The sequence below is a fragment of the Anolis sagrei genome, chromosome 6 (assembly GCF_037176765.1).
Source record: "Anolis sagrei isolate rAnoSag1 chromosome 6, rAnoSag1.mat, whole genome shotgun sequence".
Classification (NCBI taxonomy): Eukaryota; Metazoa; Chordata; class Lepidosauria; order Squamata; family Dactyloidae; genus Anolis; species Anolis sagrei.
Genome location: NC_090026.1, coordinates 28,078,277 through 28,085,329, shown reverse-complemented (window position 1 = coordinate 28,085,329; position 7,053 = coordinate 28,078,277).

Sequence of the window (7,053 nt, the reverse complement as noted above, 5' to 3'; positions counted from 1 at the left end):
TAATTTGAGCCCATTCGGCTGGAAGTGGAGCAAAAATTCGTAATGACTATATATATATATACACATGCATCTTGCAAGGAAAATAAATAACAATGGAAATGGACTTTCCCTAGGAGACAGAGATGGAAGAAGGTAAAGCACATAAAACATTAGAGCGAAACCCTGTGAAATGTGTTTAGAAACTGCACCCCTATTCCTTCCATTGGATTTCCTTCCATTACCACTAGGGGGCACTAAATCCTAATCAGAATCCCTTTGCAATGGCTGGATTCCAAGGCTGCCAGGATGTCTTAAAATCTGTCTTACAGCCTTTCCCCTAATACTCTCTAAAGCAGTATCTCTCATCCAAAGCTGTCAAGTCAGAGCTGGACTTACCATTCAGGAGAGTGTGGCAACTGCCTCATGTGCCAAATGTATTTGGGGAATTACTTACTTTACTTACATAGGCGATCCTTCATTGTTCAAGTTCAATGGCCTTCCAAGTGTAGTGTCTTGGTGGTGAGTACGTAGGTGACTGCGGACACCTATTCTTGATCCGCATGTTCTTCCACAGTGAGGGCATCAGTTTCCAGGTGGAAGGCAGTCCCGGTCAGGGTTGGCTTGACACACCTTCCTCTTGGCACGTTTTTCCTTTCCACCCTCCATTCGTGCCTCTTCGAATTCTGCAGCACTGCTGGTCACAGCCAAACTCAAGTTAGAGTGCTCAAGGGCCAGGGGTTGATGGCGTAGGAGCATCACTTCAATGCTGGTGGGCTTTGCTTCTTCCAACACACTGATATTTGTCCGTCTATCTTCCCAAGAAATTTGCAAGATTTTTTGGAGGCAATGCTAATGGAATCCTTCCAGGAGTTGATTGTGATGTCTGTATACAGTCCATGTCTCACAGGCATATAGCAGTGTTGGAAGGACAATCTATATAAATAAAAATTTAATGTTTGTTTGTGGGATTAACATAACTCAAAAACCACTGGGCAAATTGACACCAAATTTGGACACAAGACACCTATCAGGCCAACGAGTGACCATCACTCATAAAAACACTGAAAAACACAGCGGAAGGGACTTAAAAAGCAAAAAAAAGAATACATTACTATGCACGTGCAAAACCACATATGTATATACACATATATACAAATATACACATATATACACACACAAAACACATATACACAGACTGGGCCACAGCAACGCGTGGCAGGGGATGGCGAATACCTTTATAAATAAGTACCTTAGTATCCCTACGGATGTCCCAATCCTCAAACACACTCTACTTCATTTGGAAAAATGATGCACTTGCAGAGTTCAGGTGTTGTATTTCAGTGTCAACGTTTACTTTTGTAGAGAGGTGGCTACCAAGGTAGTGGAAATGGTCAACATATTCTAATGTTACACCATTAAACTGTATTTCTGGCATTGCAGAGGGTTGTCTAGTGACTGCTGGAACAGCACTTTGGTTTTCTCGATCAATGAGAGGCTGAGCTTCTCATATGCTTCTGTAAAGGTGTTTAGAGTGGCTTGTAGGTCTTCTGAGTGTGCACAGACTATGCTATCATCGGCATATTGGAGTTCTATAACATGTTGTTGTGACCTTGGTTTTGGTTTTCAGTCTGTTAAATAGCTTCCTATCTGTCTGACAGATGATTTCCACTCCAGTAGAAAGCTTCCCATCAACAAGATGAAGTATAATAGCGATGAAGATGGAAAATAAGGTTGGGGCAATAACACATTCCTGTTTGACACCTGCTTCCACCTTAAATGATTCACTTTGGGAGCCGTTGATGTCCAAGACTGTTGCCATCATGTCATCATGGAGGAGCTGCAGGATGCTTACAAATTTGTCAGGGCATCCGATTTTTTGGAGGATGGTCCAGAGAGTGCTGCGATTCACTGTGCCGCATGCCTTTGCAAGGTCAGTGAATGCCATGTACAGAGGTTGATTTTGTTCCCTTCATTTTTCTTCTTTCATCAACAGCTTGCTTCAATTTATTGCAAACTTGAATTCAAAGTTTGCACTCAGTTAATTCAGCAATGAGGAGAGGAGGGGTTGAAATCTTGCCCTTCCCTGTATTCTCAGGCAAAAGCAAACTGCTGCAGCATATCCCAGTTTAGGTGTTCCTCATGAATGCCTTTTGCCATTTTCATCACACTTTGATGGAGCCCCCAGTGGTACAATGGGTTGAACCCTTGTGCTGGCAGGACTGCTGGTCGACAGGTCAGTGGTTCAAATCCAGTGAGAGCGGGTTGAGCTCCCTCTGTCAGTTCCCCATGCAGGGACATGGGAGAAGCCTCCCACAAGGATGGTAAAAAAACCAAACATCCGAGCGTACCCTGGGCAACATTCTTGCAGATGACCAATTCTCTCACACCAGAAGCAACTTGCAGTTTCTCAAGTCACTTCTGACACACACACACAAAATCACAGTGTGATGTGTTTTCATTTGAGGAATGTTGGAGACATGTTTCAGGTGTGTTGCAGGACACTACTGTCTGGTTGCCAATGTTGAAATAAGATGCATTTGCCTGTTCTGTTCACATCTGTACACACTACTGAGAAAATGTAGTGATGCAATCCAGGCAATGGATTGCTTTGGGTCTGCCTGTGAAATATCCTGGCTGGGACCTGGAGAAATTGCTCTGTCCTCCCCTCCTGGGCAACCATTGAGAATTTCTCTTTATCCTTCCAACAGGAAGTTTCAAATCCTTGTCTCATAATTTGGCCTTGAATGAGAATGCCAGCTATTCCTGGCCACGGATGAAACAGGCAAACTCATCTCTTAGTGTTAGATCCTTGGCCTTGTTTGCTATGATAATGCTTACCTGCCATTGCAGTGGAGCTGCCAAGTGAAATGGTTCCTGTCTCTTTAATTCACCATTCAATTGAGCAGGTAGAACTCCTACGACCACCTGCTGAAATACCCTCTTTTATCCAACCATTCAAAGCCCTAAGGTAAAGGTAAAGGTTTTCCTCTGACATTAAGTCCAATTGTGTCTGACTCTGGGGGTTGGTGCTCATCTCCATTTCTAAGCCAAAGAGCCGACGTTGTCTGTAGACACCTCCAAGATCATGTGGTCGGCATGACTTCATGCAGCACTGTTACCTTCCTGAGCAGTAGCTATTGATCTACTCACATTTGCATGTTTTCAAACTGCTAGGTTGGCAGAAGCTGGGGCTAACAGCAGGATCTCATTCCGCTGCCCGGATTCGAACCTGCAACCTTTCGGTCAGCAAGTTCAGCAGCTCAGTGTTTTAACCCACTGCTCCACCGGGGGCTCCTTATTAAAAGTCCCATTGTATGAAATTTCCTCTTTTAATGACTATTAAGGGCACAGAATCCCTGGCCAGTTTTTCATAATAATACCTTATTATGTCTATTGTGTGTGAGTAGACCTGCTAGTTAGAGATTGATCCTTGGGTGACGGAAGAGAAAATTGAGTTTCGCTTAGTATGAATGGAGGAGAAAATGGGGAACTGGAAAATGTTTGTTTAACAACCCATCTTAACTCATTGGCTTGCCATGCAATGTGGTTTACACCTAAGCACTTTACTGTGCCTGTTTCGGAGTATCCCCATTTTTCTTATCCTGGTTTAAAGCTTTTAATTCAGTGCTTCCCAACCTTTTTTTTGACCGGGAGCCACTCTCCAACATTAGTACCAAAAGGGTTACAAATCAGTTTTTGGTCAACTTTAGATTCGGTTTGGTTATTTAGGGTGCTGATTCAGAAAACTGCATTGGATAGACCACATCAGCTCTAGTTTCTGATACAGAACATATAGCATCCAGTAGCTGCCATCTGCTTGCCCACAGAAAACCATATTTAATCAGCCTTGGCACTATAAGAAGGTTTTGCGAGACCAGTCACTCTCACTCCAGCGGTATAGTAATGTTGAGGCCACAGACCATATTTTAGTTCTTGCAGACCACTGACCACAAGTTGGGAACCACTGCTTTAATGCATTCCACTGTGTGTGTACATACAATGTATCATTGAAAGACATTTTAAAGCTCTTTTCAATTCACATTAAGCAATCAGTGTAGATTTGCCTTGGGTTGTTTTTTGTTGGCAGCATGGTGTCAAAGGTACCACTGTGTCTTTGGAAGCAAAATGCCTTTGGTTGGCCCTGCCTGGCATCCTATCTCCCTCTCAGTATTGGAAGCTGACTGATTCGGGGTCATTGCTCTTAACAACACTTCTACTCAATGCATGATTGCTCCTGTGAAACATTTAATGCCATATAATGTTCACAGGAGCTCAAATCTCACAACTTGAATTTACAGAGGACGAAGAATTGGACAGAGGTGCTAAAAGTCTTTCAATCAATACAGAAGAGAAAAGGAGAGAGAGAGATTGGAAAGAGGAAGGGGAGGCACAAAACTGGGGAAAAGGATAGTGCTGTGTGTTTTCCATTTTTCTGATAGGCAACAGATTGGAGAAGCTACTGGGTTGATTTCTTTTTGAAAGAGAAAGAAGGAGGCACCAGAGGATGTAAAAGTGTTTGGGTTTTGTATCTAATTTTTAATTCATTTCTAAAACATATACATTTTTCTTCATCCACAAAAGTCTCCAGTGACATTATAAAAACAACAGAATGGAATCATCTAATCATAGAGTTGGAAGAGACCTCATGGGACATCCAGTCCAACTGCCTGCTAAGGAAGCACGAAAATCACATTCAAAGCACCCCTAACAGATGGCCATCCAGCCTCTGTTTAAAATCTTCCAAAGAAGGAGCCTCCGCCACATTGTGGGCCAAAGAGTTCCACTGCTGAATAGCTCTCACAGTCAAGAAGTTCTTCCTAATGTTCAGATGAAATCTCCTTTCTTGTCGTTTGAAGCCATTGTTCTGCATCCGAGTCTCCAAGGAAGCTGAAAACAAGCTTGCTCCCTCCATCCTATGACTTCCTCTCATATATTTCTACATGGCTATCATGTCTCCTCTCAGCCTTCTCTTCTTCAGGCTAAACATGCCCAGCTCTTTAAGCCGCTCTTCATAGGGCTTGTTGTTTGTTTGTCTGTCACCCTCTTTGGGACCCAAAGTTGGCTGATAACATGATTAAAAATAAAACAAAACAAAAACAGATGTATCCAGTAGTTAAAAACACAGAGAAGTCATATCACTGAAACACAATGAAACACAGTACAGATTGAGCATCTCTTCTGCTGAATTCCAAAATACTACAAAATCAAAAATTGTCCACATGGGTGGCTGAGATAGTGAGACCTTTGCTGTGAAAGTGTAGTTTCTATCTCATGAGGAGCCTCCGGTGGTGCAGTGGGTTGGACCCTTGTGCCGGCTGGACTGAAGACCAACAGGTTGTAGGTTCGAATCTGGGGAGAGCATGGATGAGCTCCCTCTTTCAGCTCCAGCTCTCCATGCGGGGACATGAAAGAAGCTTCCCACAAGGATGGTAGAACATCAAAACATCTGGGCGTCCCCTGGGCAACATCCTTGCAGATAGCCAATTCTCTCATACCAGAAGCGACTTGCAGTTTCTCAAGTTGCTCCTGACACACACACACAAAATCTCAAGAGGAATTTGTGAAAATAGGAAATAAATCTTTAAAAGAAACTATTGGGGAATCAGAGCTGTTAGGTTCAAAATAACCCTCATTTGGGGCAATTCCACCAAAATATAGCAGAGTACCAGGAGTAAACTTCAACAGAAACTTACATGTGGTGAGAAGGAATAGCCTTCTATTCATTAGAGTGGCTCAGGAGTCAGAACTTTAGGTTCAAGACTATTTATTGAAGTAATAATAATATTATAATTAAACTTTATTTGTATACCACTCTATCTCTCCAAGGGGACACAGGGCTGTTTCCAACATATAAGGCAAAACCTTCCGTTGGCAGAAAGGAAAACCATATAGACAAATTAAAATAAACATCTATCAAGAAATACGTTTTTGATAGAAAAGTCTTGGAGCTAACTAGGTCACTAAATCTCATCTTCTAAAGAAGATAAAAGATTAAAAACTCCATGCAGCTACATTTTGCCATCAGAGAGGCAAAATGCGTCCTTGCAGGGAGAAAGGAAAGCACAGCTAACATGGTGGAGACCACATAGTCTACCCAAGCAAGTTCAAAATTAAAAGGAAGTTCATTCAAAGAAACTCCATGACTATGTCATCAAAGGGGAGGAGACAGTGGCTAGCACTGAAGACAAAAGACAAAGCCCTTTTGGAAAACTTGCATAGGAATGTGGGGAAAAAGGAATCCCTGAGCTTAGCCCTGTCTCTATTCTAGCTACTCATTGAGGACTAGAAACTTGAGACATTAAAAACTTGTGCAGTCCAGGATGAAACCCAACAGAAACATCTTTGGGTTATGGATGATGACTCTTAAAATTCCCATCTAATATATCATGGTTGGGAGAATTCTGGGAATAGTAATCCAAAAAAGAATGTTTTCAAGTCCTAATATGGGAAACCTGCCCAGGGAGGCTTCTCTGGAAGATTATTCCTGCACCACATGCAAATCTTGATTTTCCCATTCTTCAAGCTTTTATTTAGTTAAGACTCATCTTCCAGTGTCTTTGGTGCAACTGGCTGCTTCTGTATATTATTTTTTAAAGTGGCAATTACCTTTTGTTATTTTAAACTTTGTTTGCTGCTCTAGCTGCGACATTTGTCTGAAGAGCAGGATATAAATACCATAAATAAATAAAGCTCTAAGATGGAAGACTCAGAGTGTCAAACAGCCAGGGTATTAGATTGGGGTAAATCTCTACATGTTTTGTCGAAGGCTTTCATGGCCGGAATCACTGGGTTGTTGTAGATTTTTCGGGCTACATGGCCATGTTCTAGAAGCATTCTCTCCTGACGTTTCGTCTGCATCTATGGCAAGCATCCTCAGAGGTAGCAAGGTCTGTTGGAACTAGGAAAAAGGGTTTATATATCTGTGGTATGACCAGGGTGGGACAAAGGACTCTTGTCTGCTGGAGCTAGGTGTGAATGTTTCAACTGACCACCTTGATTAGCATTTGATTGCCTGGCAGTGCCTGGAGCAATCTTTTGTTGAGAGGTGATTTGATGTCCTTGTTTGTTTCCTCT